Genomic DNA, 14,380 nt, shown 5'->3' on the forward strand with positions numbered 1-14,380 from the left:
CCTATACGAGAACATGAAGGGCTTTGGGCAAACCCCACACTACACATCATCCCGCAAGGATCATCCAGGGGGATTACAAAGGGGGAAAAAATGGAAGTACCAGGAGGTAAGCATCAGTCCATGTGGTGACATTTCGACATCCTTATTATGGTAGTCTTTCCAGGCTTGGAGGTCATAGGAAGTGGTTTCCCAAACCACCCATCACGTAGAAAAATGACAAAGAACCACTTCGATACCAACCCCTAATACCACAAACCACAATAGAGTGGTGTTGAGGCTGGTTTCTTGAACCCGATGTTTTTTGATAAATGACTTTAACAAAGAATTTTCTCACAAAACCAAGGATCCATGGACCCTTTCCCTCTCCTCACTGACAAGGCACATGACAGCATTTGATTGGCTCTCAGGAGATGACAGTGGTTGATGACGTCAACATGATGCAGTAGTATAGGGACACGTGGCAGGTAGATTCACCATTTTTGGGTGGCCTAATGGGCCAAATCTGGGTGACACATGTCACCACTTGGGAGGTTCCATATGGAACTAGTGTCGTCAACATGATGTCATCTAGTAGTGTTGAAAATAAAAACAAAAAATGTTAAAAATAACATCTATAAATTCCAATTTAATTTGTCCTTGAATTAAAATGTGAATTAAATTGTAATTCTTTTCTTATAGCAACTTGTAATAGTTAAATAATTTAATTTGACTTATTTAGCTTAGGAAATTTGAGTTGGAAGTCTATCTAGAGTCATGTAGAGTGATCCCTAAATTCTAGGGGTCCAGGTTGAGTTCTTTTGAGTTGTAATTAGATAAGTCAGTCTAATCGAGTTATAACTAGTTAAACTAGTTCTAACTGATGGAGGAACTAGTAGAGGTATATTAGTGGAGTAGTGCACCAGTGCATGACTAGTACCACACCAGTTAACTGAAGATTCACTCACAAATATTTCATGCATGTCAGTTAAGATGAAGACCCAGTTGATATCAGAGTTCAGGGACAATGTACTATCATTTGTATAATTTTCCGAGTTGTACAGATGGTGCATGCAATCAGTTGAGGACCTAAGCTTGGATTGCGCAGTTATGGTGAGGGAATTTCCTCATTAAATAGAGGTTGATTCCTTTAGGAATTTCCCAAGGAAGTAGGGGATCAACATGCAGTAGATTTGGCTAAGTGTTGGCTTGAGTTGGCTTTTGAGGCAGAGAGTTTGATTAAACCTGTGCAGGAATTGTTCAAGTGTGAACAAGCATTGTATTTTCTTCTTAGATCTTCTGGTTAATGCAATATAGATAGTTAGGGTTTTGAGCAGTTGCTTTCCCTAGAGAAATATTGTGTTATGTGCCATTGATATTCTTCCTCTTTCTAATTATTGTTTTCATCGATCATTTTTGGTTTCCGCTGAGAATAGTAGAGTAGATTCTTGTCTTATGTTTTAGTATATCACATGAGATGTTGAATATACATGTAAAAATCTACATAGTATCAGAGCTAGATTTGTAGAAATATCTACATGGTATTGGAGCTGAAGACAATATAGAAGAGGAGATTTCAAGTTTTTTTTGCAGGTCAAAATCAAATGTGTAGTTCATACTTCAGATCAACAATATGTCTTTCTACAGGTTGCGACTTGAGTCTGATTTGGAAGGAAACTCGAATTATATAGCATGGAAGGGAAGGATGGAAGTAGTGCTGGAAGATAATGGCCTCAAGGAATTTATTGGTCAAGACATTCCTAAGGCTCCAACATCAGATGCTCAAGATCTGGTTGAATGGATAAACTATGTGACAAAGGTGAGGTAGATTATCCTTGAGGGAGTTCGATACCACATTGTCTCGAGTCTCCATGGCAAGTAGACTCCATACTCAATATGCAAGGCATTGACAGAATTGTTCCAGAATAGAAGTGACCATAGGAAGTTGGCACTAAAGGGCAAACTTAGAAAGATCAAGATGGAGAAGGGTGACTCAATTTCGAAATACTTGATCAAGTTCACTCATTGTCATGGTGAGCATGGAGGTGTCGAGATTATTGTTGCTGAGGATGATATGGTGAGCCTAGCTCTTCTAGGACTTCCCAATAGATGGCACAGTTGTCAGGATTCTGTCAATGGGAGGGAGAATCTACCATATTGGGAATGGTTGTGGTCTGATTTGGTACAGGAAGATTTTCGACAGAACACCATAGATGGTACCTCTTCCAAAGAAGTGGAAGATGACTTTGACTTAGTGGTAAAAGAAAATAAATCCAAGGGAAATAAGTCCCAAGATGAGGTTGGCGACAAGAATATGGAATTGTCGAAAGTCGAGTGTTTTCATTGTCACGAGCACAGACAATATGCCACGAATTTCCCACAGAAGAGAGCTAGCAAGAGGGAGCCTACAATAGTCGTAGCAGGTGAAGCTCTAGCTTCACAGTTTGAACTTGATTTCACTCTCATTGCATGCATGGCTAACACTATAATGGGAAGCATGTGGTATCTCGACAGCGGTGCGTCGTTCCATATGAAGGGGAATAGAGATATCTTCAATGAATTTGAGGAGAAAGACCTCAAGCAGAACATAGAGTTTGGAGATGACGGGAGGTAGCTCTAGCTTCACAATTTGAACTTGATTTCACTCTCATTGCATGCATGGTCAACACTATAATGGGAAGCATGTGGTATCTCGACAGCAGTGCCTCATTCCATATGAAGGGGAATAGAGATATATTCAATGAATTTGAGGAGAAAGACCTCAAGCAGAACATAGAGTTTGGAGATGACGGGAAGTATAGCGCTACCGGGATTGGTACAATTACCTTTCAGATGGAGTTTGGCTCCCCTCTCAAAATCACATATGTAATGTATGTTCCAGGACTAAAGAAGAATCTTGTTTCCATCGCGGTATTGGAAGACCATGGCTATGATGTGATTTTTAGTAAGGGAAAGGTTTTCCTTAGACACATCACCACAGGACAGGTGAAACAGATCGGTGTATGAGTTAAGAACCTGTAAGCTCTTAAGGTACAATATGCATGAAAAGCCTTGAGGAGCAATAAAAACGTTAGAGACTTGGTAGTTGAGAGGGAGAATGAATTACCTTTCAACATGCAACCCTAGAAGCAGTCTCAGAAAGTTGTGGAGCAACCACAATTAGAGAAGCCGAGAGGAGACTGAGTGGAGAGATCCACCAAAGTAGAGAAGAAGTAGCCTTAGAAGCAGACTCAGAAAATTGTGCAACAACCACAATTGAAGAATTAGAGAGGAGACCGAATGGAGGCATCCACTCAAGCAGAGACCTCCAGTAGGAGGACATTTTGAGCCAAGTGGGAAGAGGGAACACATGCAACCATACCTCTAGGTTAGAGGTGGGGTGATGTGAAGTGATAGTCCCAAGAGGGTAGAAATTGGGCAGGGTCCATTGAGAGGTTTTGTCTCTTGGATCATACCTTACAAAGGAGCCCACAATACACAGTAGTAGGATGGAATGGTGTTAGTTGATGTAGTCAGATATCAGAGTGACAGAGGCATAGGCCAGCAACAATCCGATACTAGAGAGCGCAAAAGGCAGTTGATGTAGTCAGATATCAGAGTGACAGAGGCATAAGCCAGCAACAATCCGATACTAGAGAGCGCAAAGTAGAGTTGATAACAGTGCAGATAGGTACAGTCAATACAAGCGCAAAGTTTTCAGTCAAAAAAGGCAAAGCTAGTAGCAGATAAAGACTTTGGTGACAAATGCATCATATTGATTTAGGTTGGATACTTTTCTTTGTTTCTAGAGTTGTTGTAGCGACAACACTAGAGAGAAGTTTTGTATGCAGAACATTCCAAAGGTTCAGGATCGGGATAGAGTTGAATTCCTTTCTTGTTGACAGGGAGTGTTGAAAATAGAAACAAGAAATGTTAAAAATAACATCTAGAAATTCCAATTTAATTTGTCCTTGAATTAAATTGTAATTATTTTCTCATAGCAACTTGTAATAGTTAATTAAGTTAAGTTGACCTAGTTAGTTTAGGAAATTCAAGTTGGAAGTCTATCTAGAGTCATGTAGAGTGATCCCTAAATTTTAGGGGCCCAACTTGAGTTCTTTTGAGTTGTAATTAGATAACTCAGTCTAACTGATTTATAGTGAGTTAAAATAGTTCTAATTGTTGGAGGAACTAGTAGAGGTCTATTAGTGGAGTAGTGCACCAGTGCATCACCAGTAGCACACCAGTTAACCAAAGATTCACTCAAAAATATTTCATGCATGTGTGTTTAGATGAAGACCCAGTTGAGATTAGAGTTTAGGGACAATGTACTATAATTTGTATAATTTTCCGAGTTGTACAGATGGTGCACACAATTTGTTGAGGACCTAAGTTTGGATTACACAGTAATGTTGAGGGAATTTCCTTATTAAATAGAGGTTGATTACTTTAGGAATTGCACAAGGATGTAGGGGCTCCACAGGCAGTAGATTTGGCTAAGTATTGGCTTGAGCTAGCTTGTGTGGTAGAGAGTTAGATTATACTTGTGCTATAATTGTTCTAGTGTGAACACGAATTTTATTTTCTTCTCAGATATTTTGGTTAATGCAATATAGATATTCGGGGTTTTGAGTAGTTGATTTCCCCAGATAAATATTGTGTTATCTTCCAATGAGAAGAGTAGAGTATATTATTGTCTTATGTTTTAGTATATCACATGAGCTGTTGAATCTACAGGTAAAAATCTACATGGTATCATAGCTAGATTTGTAGAAATATCTACACGCAGGTTAGGGCCAAAAGGTTTGAGTGTTTTGCATAGAGGAATCAATGGGTTGATAAGGCGTCAGGAAGATTTGGCCATGTTAGAGCACAAGCCAATGGAAAATGCATTAGGTAGACCCCATGGGACACATAAGCCCGCAAGGATCACCTCGACGAAAATAAATGGGCGCACAGAGTTTTGGCTGGGAGGATAGCGCTAAGACATGTTGGAGAGCCAACACACAAGCAATATCCAATGAGAAAAAGAGTGGGGGTACCCTACGAGACACGCCATCCTGCGAAGAGGAGCCCATAGGTTTACAAAGGACTCACAGATGATATCGTTGAGTTAGAGAGCTATGGGCTAAGTGCTATAACAGGGTTATGAGCAGAAAATGGGACCAAGGGCACCAATAAGTTAACAAAGAAAATAATCCCTTGGGGCTATAGCTCAAAAGGGCACCAATGTCTCAGTTTTTCAATGGTTTCGCGTGTTATTGTGACCATGGGCCTTTTGGCCAAATACAAAAATGGGAACCAGGAGGAGTATGCAAGAGGCTAGGCGCCAACATGAGAGGGGCTATAATCAATAAGGGCCACAGAGTTATATTCGACAACATTTTGGTACCTTGGGCCAAGATTGGAATTTGTGCAATATTTGGAGGATCTCTAGAGGACGGTTAACATGCATTGAATGGGTCGATAGTTGTGACCTGAGAATTTGAGTCAATGCAATTGCCAAGAGCTCTAGTTCAAGGCAAAAAGGACCATGACGCATAGGAGAAAATTAATGGAACCTGATGAGAAACAAAAGTGGACATCCTTGAGTGTCCCTCATGTGAGGAAGAATTAAATGATAAACATAACTAGAATGGAGAGCCATGTCGTGTGTGCAGGAAAATTTTAATGGCAGAACTTCTTGAGTCTCCAGTTTGAATGAGATTTAATTCTCAGTATGGAAGAACACTCAAGATACCATTCCTTGAATTAACTCAGTTGTTACGTCTGAGAACAAAAGTGACTGCAGTATGGGAAGACATTCATTGAGTACACTTGGGCAGTATGGATGATAAAAAAGATAACATCGAACAATGTGCAACAAAGGAACAAAACTCAGGATTGCAATTGAGCAATTGGGGGTGTTATAGACATTTTTGTGCCTCGCGTCAAGGAGCAGGAAATGTCGATAATTACAGGGATCCTCAGTCCCTAAACATGTTGTTCTTACCCCTAAAAGAACAAGGTCATCAATCAACAGCACTTCCAATCAGTTCTCCACCTAAAAACACTTCAGAACAGGCTTATTTTGGATCATGTCAGCTGCTTAACTGAGCTTCTGCGCTGTATTGCAACTGTCCCACTCTGTACCTGCGCTGGAAGTCAAAAACAATGAAGGCTACCTGCGCTGGGCGAGATTGGCCAAGTGGCACAGTCCTCCTGCAAGGTGTCAATTGCCCAGGAAGCTTCCAAACTGACACTTGGTTCATCAGATTCGCCTTGTGATGAGTAAGAGGTACTTGATCACCATGTGTAACCAAGGATCTCCAAGTGGACTCAAGAACTGAAGATTAACTGAAGAGGGAGAGGACACTAGTCAGCTCTATGCCAGCCTCAAGCTGACTCATCCTCTCTTCTTCTCTCCTATATATAGAACTCTTCTATGAGGTCTAAGGGAGGCTGGAATTTTGTATAAGCAAGGAGGTGCTGTTGGTATACTGCCAGGATTATTGGGTGATTGTTTTACTAGAGGTGAAGAAGAGAGTTCTTGCTGCCGAGGAGGTGCTGCTGGATTGGGGCCAACATCATTGGTTGTAACTTCCTCTGGAACCCTGTTACTTTCTATCAATAAAGTTTGCATGTTCTTCTATATACTTGTTTTACATAGATGCTTTTGTGTTTACATGTATATTTGATGCAACCTAATCCATGCTTCAATTATGATTGCTTGTATCTCGTAGTTTGCTCCCTTTTGTTGTGCAGATTCTGTGTGTAGCTGGATCGGCTTGGAGAGTAAAGAGATGGGAACGGGATACAAAGCGAGAAGGACAAGGATCGACTAAGCGCAAGACACCAGGTTGGTTGATCCTCTTTCTATTCTCTCTGTGCTTTCATAAAGATGAACATGAAAACTTTGTCATTCAGTTGTTGCTAAAGTCTGTCACCTTTAGAAAGGGTTAGTGTCATCCGCATCGGATACTTTTCCCCACAACAAACTGGCGACTCCACTGGGGAGCCTAGTATCTTGTTGGTGTTTGTAGTACTTTGCTATTCATTTCTTGAAGAAAAGAGTACCAAATCGAAAAGCTTTTGACTATATCAAAAGCGAAGTAGAGGGACTGCTACTCTTGCTCATTTGCTGAGCAAATTCAAGATTTGAAGAGCTTATCTACAAAAGACTCTTTACTCTTTGTGATAGATCTTCATCCTCTTGATCATACCTTAGCCTGTACTTGACCTATAGCTTTTTATTTCATCAAAAACAGTGCATTTTTGAGCTTTTTATGACCCGGAAACCCTTGTAAACGCAACTCTCGTGTCTCAGTGCAGGCTGTCCAAAGGCAGTCTGCATTTCAGCGCAGGTACTCCCTTCGGGAACTGCGCTGAAAGTCAAATTGACAGACCAGAGCCTGCGCTGATCCAGTTAGGCTATGTCCTCCTGAGGTTTCCCATTGTGTCTGAGCCCTGTTTTCACTGATTTCTTGCTGATTGCTTGTTGGTCATTGTACTTGCTGTAGACCACTTCTCCTTGACATTATTCCACCTCAGTTGTGTGATGAAACTGTGAATGTTCTTTCAGTATTTCTTGTTTCAGTTCCAGTTTCCCATTGTGAAAAGCGAACCAGTATAGCTGTGACCTCTTAGATCCTGAACTGTAAAAGTGTCTTTGTGATCTTAAGAGCTAGTTTTATTACTATTCATGGTTGTTTGAGTTTGTTTGTTTTTCATCTTATGGTTTGAATTCATATATTTTTAGTGTCGAAACAAGTACCTGTAAGGTGTCTTTTCATTTTAGACAAAACTTGTTTGTTTACGCTTCAAATTGAATTCGAAAATTATACAACAGTTTCCTTTTGTCTACATCAACATTAAGGGAAAAGAAAAGAAATACATGCATCTTGCATTTGCATTTTGATGAGTTTGCGTGATTGATCTAGGAGAAAGTGCATTAGTTTGTGCTTTGTACTCTGTGTGGAAAGATAATGTTTTTTTTCTCCCCTCAGTAGTTAGGATTTTCAAAGCTAAAAAGATTTTAAAACTTGCTTATCATTTTAGCTGCATTTAGGAATTTGTACCTGTACATCTCGTGGTGATCCTGAAAGACAAACTGTTAAGCAAGATCAACATTAAAATAAACTCAATTTACATAACAACGCTTTGTAACATAACGCAAACATCTAGAGGTCTAGGTAGAGACGTGTTCCGGCGTCGTTAAACATAGTGACTGTCGATCTCTACGAAGGTGGGTGATTCCTCCTGAGAGTCGGTGGCACTAACACGGACTTGTGCTCCCGCGTACCGTCGCGTATATTGGGAGACCCCTATAGGCTTTTATCCTTTATCCTTAGGAAACCGTGTCGGCCGCCCTACTGATCGCGATGCAGTGAACACAGCATTCACGAAGATCGACCACCCGTACCGTAAAACGTATTCTGTGGTTTCGCGAAAGGTTTGGCACACCATCTGCCTAGATCTCCAGAGCAGTTTCTTTTGGCCTTTTTCAAACTCTATAACTGAAAAAGTCCAACCGAGCATTTGTCACTTCGGGCTCGTTAATACATCGAAGGCGACTAGAGTCATCTTTAGCTTTTTCTCGACTCTTAAAACATGAAAAAGCAAGTTGTGTCTAAAGCGTCGTTATAAAATTTATTTTAAGCGGAATAATCATCACCCTTCCCTCGTTGATCTTCGAAGTTAGTCCACCACAAGTGGAAGTTCCTGTAAAATCGCTAAGAAATCTTTTGGATAGACTAGATATGTCTGAACAACCGTCGACATCTAGGACTGTGTCGTCCGACACAGCAGCAGCAGAGGCTACTACTGCTACTCCAACGATGTTCGCTGGTATACCATCTGTCCCGGCAAGTTGTCAACAACAAGCCGGAGTCCCATCAGGGACGATGACATGGTTAGTTCCTATTTCTTCGTCCGGATTATCATCTGGTATTTCTTATGTTGAAACTCGCCAAATTGATCCATTTGGAGGTCAACCTAGGCAATCGATCCCTTTGAGTTCTGGATTGATGCCATATGGGGGGCAGTATGCCTTTTCATTACCTCCTTCAGGAGGATGCCCATCCGTGAGTTCACAACAAAGTTCAGGTCAAACTGGAATTACATCCAGCAGTTGGGTACCAATACTGCCTCAACAACCAGGAGTTGTATATTCTATGCAACCAGTCCACCATGTGTCGAATGTTGCCACTATACCTGGTATGGCGAATGTGTCGCAAGTACAAGCGCCACCTGTTGTAATACAACAACCTCTTGGCTCAGCGACTCAATCACAATCTCAGGGTAGTGCCTCCTTATCTGGAGCGACTCAGGCTCAAACAAGTACTGTGACTACTCATCCTGGTCAATCATCCAGTATTGGTCAACAGCAAATGGTCCAACAACCAGAGCTGTTTCAAACTCAACAACCGCCATTCCAGCAATCATATCAAAGACCTGAGCAACAAGTCTTTGTAAGTAATGGGCAACTATACTATAATGGTTATGCCCATCAACCTTGTCTAAGTTGTCAGCATAATGCTGGTCTGCAAAGACCCATTGCTCAGGCGATACCATCTTATCCTGGATATGCTTCGCCTAACCTGAACCAACAGTTGCCCTTTGTAGCAACTCTAGAACTACCAGATCTAAACCGGCTGACGAATGATCCAATTGCTTATTCCCCTTGGTGGCCAGTGATTCCACATAAACTTCCGTCAGATATTCCTAAATTTAATGGAAATCCGGGTGAAGACCCATCGAATCACGTGATGACATTCCATCTGTGGTGTTCGTCGAATACCTTGAATGATGATTCGATAAGGCTTCGCCTCTTCCAGAGGACATTGACAGGTCCAGCGGCTAAATGGTACATTGAATTGCCAAGAGCCTCTTTCGACAATTTCAGCTCCTTAGCCACGACTTTCTTAACCCATTTTCAATTACCGATAAGGTATGAAACAGGGACAGAACTCCTTACCAACTTCAAACAGACAACGGCCACTCACATATCTGATCATATACATGAGTGGCGACGTCGTCGTAGAATGGTGAAAACTTACGTTCCCGATCAGCTGTTAGCTGAATGGTTTATAAAGTCGTTACTTCCAGCTATAACGGAAGATGTGGCCAAGGGAGGAGTCGTAACAGAGGAGCAAGTCATTGCTCGTGCTCAATATTTAGACTTAGTATATACTCAGTCGGGCACGCTCTACGACAAAATACCTGACGCCCCTAGACCTGAATTTTCAATTCCTCCCCCTCCTGGATCGAATACTAACTCTCACGCCAGTAATGGCGTGACTGGCAAACGCAAAAATTCTAGTCAAAATGTAAATGAGCGACTTCTTGCCTCAAAAGTAAATGCCATGTCGACCGACAAGGGCAAACAACTGAAGCAACCAGGGGGCAAGAAGATAAAGAAAAGGAAAGGGAGACCCCCGACAGGGTGTCATATATGCGATGAGGATCATTGGACGAAAGATTGTCCACATATAGCTGAAGTTAAGAAACTCTTCAAGAGTTCAAAAAACCCAGCAGTATTGACTGATCCGTTTCCTAATCCAGGTCAAAATATGGTTGCTAATCAAAATGCTTCCGGATCCCAAGTGCTTATGTTGTCTACCTCGAAGCAACAGAATAATGCTTTGACAAGGAGTAAAGATTACAGGAATCCAAAGCTGTCGAACAACAAGGTTAATGAACGACCTAGTAGTTCAACAACAACTGTGAACGAAGTTGTGCCACCCATCGTTCCTGAGCCAATGATAAAGCTGCCAAAGGGAGTAGTACACAAATCGACATTTAATCCTCGTGCCAAAGTAACACAGGATTATAATATAATAGAGGACCTGGCTCAATCGTCGTCCGCTATGTCGACACTTGAGGTACCACAAAATCACCCCTCCCAAGAGCAAGCTTTATTATCAGCAATAGGTGGGATTGGCCCAATGGATTCCAATCTTGTGGCCTTTGATCATAAAGGATATGACCCGCAATTACCAGCTCAACTAGCTTTCCTTATTCAAGTGAAATCCCTCAACAAAACTGTTCATCGAACAATTATTGATGAGGGGGCATCTACATGTCTTATGTCGATGAGTTGCTGGAAAGAATTAGGCTCACCACCCTTGTCGGAATCGTCAACGACGTTAAAAGCATTTGATGGACGATCATACACTCCATACGGTATTTTAAGTAACTTGCAAGTTGAACTGGGGGGCAAAACAGTAGGAATTGATGTTGAAGTAATTGATGGAAACCTCGATTACAACATCCTACTAGGGAGGCCCTGGATCTATGCCATGGCCGCGGTTGTGTCGACCTATTTCAGGAGGATTGCATTTCCCTCACAAGAAGGAATTACAATCGTCGACCAACAAACTTTTCTCCCCAACAGTTCACAAGTTACAGGAAGCATTCCGATGATCCATGCAAGGAATCATTTTTTCCAAGATATCGGAGTAGGTTTCCTAAAAGACCCTGCCTTAATGGGTACTTTCGCCCTACCGCCTCCGAGTAATCTGGCGGAAGTGGCCACTGTGGAAACCTACAACATGAAATCTAATCCAATCTTCTGGTTGGATTCGGAAGATTCCTAGATATTTTGTCGGCGCCGAGGATAGTTCCTATCTCAGGTCAACCTCGTTAAAAAAAAATGAAACAAGGAGTCATGAGGATAGTTCTCGTACTATGTCAACCTCATTAAAAAATGAAACAGATCCCCTTTTCAAAATTCAAAGGTAAACCTTCATTCCAATCACCAAGTTGAATGCAATGAAGCTTGGGGGGCACCCTCCTTTGACATGCGTTATTATGATGCTGGGGGCATGCAAGATCTGAGCAGTTTTAGCACATAGTTCATGCTCGTTAAAAAATAAACATAAGTTATGAGCAATCTTCCCCTAGAGTTCAAGCTCATCCAGAAAAAATGAACCGGTAAATAACCTTTTGAGATCGTAAATTCATCAGCCATAAGAACCTTGATCGTGTTTTCATCCATCACCTCCACCGTTCATTTGGCCGATCATTCACTTCCATTTGTGTGTTTACCTCTTTTGAGAAACAGCTGCGAAGAGTGATTTCACCTAGCCATCCTTGTGACACTGCCGTGATTGGAAAATTCCAACCTGTACCTGGAATCTGTAGCTATCCCTGTTTATCACTCGTTCCTCAAAAGACGAGTCTTCTTTCAGCTCTTTTCACTGACTCGTAAAATATGAAAAGTTTGCCGAGTTTTGGCCTTCCAGCTCGTTAAATGACCGGAACGCTATCCCTCCTCTAAATTTTAATCTTTTTGGACCTGAGGGATTATTACACAAAAGGATCGAGCGCTTGTCTTGTTCGGCTCGTTAAAAGTACCGAACAGCCATCCCTTCTGTATTGTTTTATACTTTTTCGGACTTAAGGGATTTGCTGACGAAAAAGGAATTATGGAGTTAACTTTCTGTACCTTTTTAGACTCTCTAAAAATGAAAAGGACCGAGTTTTCTTTGTCGTTAGACTCGTTAAAATGATTAAATAGCGACAAACTTGTCTTTAGACGAGAACGAGTTTCCCTATCGCTAGGCTCGTTAAATCATAGCGATGGGCTTGCCCGAAGGGCAGGTTATAGAACAAGCATATGTTATCCTCCTCAAGCTTGACAAAAATAAAGAGGTACTGGTCAGAAATGACTGGGGAAAAATTGGGAGAACATCAAAGTTTAAAGGTAGCAAGTCACTCTTGGACATGACACTTTTCCTCCGTACCTTATCGGGTTGGGTTGTTTCATTCACCGGTCTCATCACCATGGTCCTCGCCACACCATCCACATTTGGGGTAATGCTACCGATCCATCGCATCAGTGTCGTTATATGTTCAAGAGGGGTCATTCTGGAAGTGTCAACCGTGTCCCATCCACTACCATACATTATCCTTCATCCATTCATGATCGCCACCCTGAATCATATTTCACAGTTTGTTTTCACCTCCACTAAAGTCATTAGCTCCGTTCCGTGTCATTGATGTGGGATTCATTAAGGCCCTCCTTTGACGGATCGCTTCTTGTCGACTTCAGCTCATTATCCAAGAAGTTGATCTAGGAACACCCCCATCAGTAATTTGAAGCTTGCATGCCTCAATGGCAAGTTTCTCACTTCCGGCGACAGGTATACATCAATGACCTTCGACCAGAAGATTTTGCGTGGCGTTCGACGCCAAGTCCTTTATTCACGCCACGTGAATTGTACTGCCGTACCGTGAGGGTCATCGTCCTTATTGGTGATTCCTCTCGCGCTTGTTAACGGTTTTCATTATTGACCGGTAATCAAGCGATGTCTTTCCATGTTCGACTTCAGCGTAATTCTCACATGGATCGACTTGTACTTAGAGTGAAGATCGAACGAGTTTGAAGACCCCGGATCTAGTTTCATCCATCCGGGCTGCGATATATATTCAGGAAATATAAAAGCATTTACCATGTACATCATTGCAGCAGATGATCATCCTCCTCAAAGGATGATAATTTTAGCGGAAGATTATCAGTCTGTCTTCAGACGATCGTCTGTCATATGTACCAAAATGTATTTATAGAAAGCTGAGCATGGGAATACCCGCCTCAGCTAGATCATGAGAATAATGATGAATGAAAGATAATGTATTGTATTGTATTGTATTACAGGGCACTCTCCTCAGCACTGGAACGAACTTCGGACCCTCTAGCTAAAGCATTTCACCCGATTAACGGCCTCATACTTTAGGGGGCAACTGTTATAGACATTTTTGTGCCTCGCGTCAAGGAGCAGGAAATGTCGATAATTACAGGGATCCTCAGTCCCTAAACATGTTGTTCTTACCCCTAAAAGAACAAGGTCATCAATCAACAGCACTTCCAATCAGTTCTCCACCTGAAAACACTTCAGAACAGGCTTATTTTGGATCATGTCAGCTGCTTAACTGAGCTTCTGCGCTGTATTGCAACTGTCCCACTCTGTACCTGCGCTGGAAGTCAAAAACAATGAAGGCTACCTGCGCTGGGCGAGATTGGCCAAGTGGCACAGTCCTCCTGCAAGGTGTCAATTGCCCAGGAAGCTTCCAAACTGACACTTGGTTCATCAGATTCGCCTTGTGATGAGTAAGAGGTACTTGATCACCATGTGTAACCAAGGATCTCCAAGTGGACTCAAGAACTGAAGATTAACTGAAGAGGGAGAGGACACTAGTCAGCTCTATGCCAGCCTCAAGCTGACTCATCCTCTCTTCTTCTCTCCTATATATAGAACTCTTCTATGAGGTCTAAGGGAGGCTGGAATTTTGTATAAGCAAGGAGGTGCTGTTGGTATACTGCCAGGATTATTGGGTGATTGTTTTACTAGAGGTGAAGAAGAGAGTTCTTGCTGCCGAGGAGGTGCTGCTGGATTGGGGCCAACATCATTGGTTGTAACTTCCTCTGGAACCCTGTTACTTTCTA

This window comes from Pinus tabuliformis, chromosome 5_2, assembly GCF_031772625.1.
Source record: "Pinus tabuliformis cultivar Carrire ecotype Pingquan chromosome 5_2, CPIR1, whole genome shotgun sequence".
Taxonomy (NCBI): domain Eukaryota; kingdom Viridiplantae; phylum Streptophyta; class Pinopsida; order Pinales; family Pinaceae; genus Pinus; species Pinus tabuliformis.